This window comes from Austrofundulus limnaeus, unplaced genomic scaffold, assembly GCF_001266775.1.
Source record: "Austrofundulus limnaeus strain Quisiro unplaced genomic scaffold, Austrofundulus_limnaeus-1.0 Scaffold40, whole genome shotgun sequence".
In the NCBI taxonomy this organism is placed as follows: Eukaryota; Metazoa; Chordata; class Actinopteri; order Cyprinodontiformes; family Rivulidae; genus Austrofundulus; species Austrofundulus limnaeus.
In genome coordinates this window covers 1037077-1039488 of record NW_013952442.1, presented here as the reverse complement: position 1 = coordinate 1039488, position 2412 = coordinate 1037077, and positions in this window count along the sequence as shown.

The window sequence follows — 2412 nt, the reverse complement described above, 5'->3', positions numbered from 1 at the left end:
CGGTGAGTGTATATATATATATATAATTCCAGAATAAAGTCGTAATAATACCAGAAAAAAATCACAAATTACGAGAATAAAGTAATACTCGAGTAGTCAAAATAATACAAGAATAAAGTCATAATATTGACTGATTGGCAGAATAAAGATGAAGAAAGCCATAAAATTATGAAGAAAAACAGTTGTTTTAATAATAAAAGGTGCAATAGAGTTATCACGATCTGCTAAACAGCAGCTGATGTGTTAAAAAAATAAGCATTTCCTTATTTGTAAAACAAAAACCAAAATCTGACTTCACTAGATGCTCTGCACTGCTCATTTTAACACAGTAGTAAATCTTTTACTGTAGGAGTTCTCACAATATCATGAATTTATTCTGTTAATATTATGATTTTATTCTCACATTAGTATGATTTTCTTCTGGTAATTTTAGGACTTTATTCTCATAATAATAAAAAATAATCTCAGTTTTCCCCTGATATTCCTTATTAAAGCTGAGCAGCAGATTGATATGAAGGGCAATGTATAACTTCAGCAAAACTACTTTTAAACACAGAGTGGAATTTTTCTGTGACCATGCATTTTTAGCTGTGAATCTAGCTGGAATCCGAGTATACATTTTGTCTGTGAGCGAATAGAGGCTTCTTGTCTAAAATGAGGTCACCACATTTGTTTCTTTCTTCCTAATATGATGAGGTAGTTGAAACAATCAATCCCACCTTAGCAGAATAAGCCCAAACCAAGACACAACATAAAAAAGTTGCTGTAAAAACACTCAGCCAATTGGTTACTAGAGTACAGCTGTGCGTCTTTGACACTAAAACTGGCATGAAAATTTGTTATGATTAATTAAAACTCACACAAAAAGAAAAGACTCATAAAAATCATATTAAATGACGAGTTTGGCCTAAAGCCGGTGATTCATGGCTGCAGCTTATAAAATTGCACAAAGGTGTAAATTTGTTTGGATCAGCACTGGATGTCTTATTCATTCAAACATGGAAAACTCAACAATGAAATCCAGATTTACTCTCAAATCAGAACTGCCAAGAATTTAGTCTTTCAGACACATTCATCTTCCTCTCTGTCTTGTCTCCGCCGTCTGTTTATTCTGGCTCTCATCAGTGCCATTACTGCCATGTCCGTCAGATCTCTTAGAGCAAAATGAAAAGCAGCAGTGATTTTTTTTTAGGTTCAGAGCAGGTTATGGAGTCTGTCATACAATCTTCTGAATGTCTCACAAGCTCTGGTATATTCTGATTTACATACTGCACATAAAAGTTTATAAAGTGTCTCCCAATTTCATTTCAGGTTTTAATAGAAGCCATGGAAAAAAAATGCAGCACTGAATCAAAAACAGACAAAACACATAAAAGCTTAAAAGCTGTTGAGGTTAGTTCATAAAGCAAATGACCTGAAAAATAAAAAAAATAAAAAAAATGTAGATTTTTCTCTAGTATAATTCATCAGTATAATTCATTTCGCAATCAGCCAAAACTTCACATGTGGACGAAAAAAAATCCTTTGTGATAAATTTGTTTTTTGCTTCTAAATTTCATCATTACATTATATCCATCCCTGGGCCTAAATGAAGAAAAATAAGCTCTGTGAAATTTTCCAAAAGGCCACATTGGCAATGAAAAGGAATGATTGCACAGGTGGAAAGCATTGTCTCGTCTACTAGAGAAATGCATTTTTGCAAATATTGGTGGTTCAGAGGTTACATGTGTAGCTTGTAATGATTTTTTTGTTTTCTTTTTTCTATTTTGTAGTTCCTCTGAGGTGATGAATGGCAATGGGTATTATGCCCATAGCCATGTCTCAAGAAGTAGCTTATTCTGTGTTGCCAAACATGATTTATGACAAAAAAAGGGGAAGGAGGAATCTTTGACTTCACCGTTTGCCCTCCTGCACTTCCAAATGGACCAAGAGGAGTTTTAGCGGTATTGGATTGACACAGCAACTGCACACATCTGGTTTGGCCATATTTCCAGACTTTTCTTATGCCAGAGATCATTTAAAAGAAAATAGAAATTGAAAAATAGAATTACGTTGTGGTGAAAAAAGCAACAGTATCCATGACAAAGATTCTTATTTTCTTTAAATGCCTGCATTGCTGGCTTACTGAGGCTATTGTTCAGTGATTTGTTGATCCAAGTTTTAAAACGTACAGAGTTGTGTGCTGTGAGGAGGAAGGCAATTATCTGTATTCATAAATAGAAATTTTAATTGTTTACCTGATTTAAAAATGACACTGGTAAAAACAAGCTGTTCTTGTTTGTCAGTAAATATACAGTATCTCTGCAACATGAGGGAATGAATGGCATAAAAATTTAGTAAATACTATAAAAGCATTTTTGGAAAGATAACACTGATACTATACACACACACACACACACACACACACACACA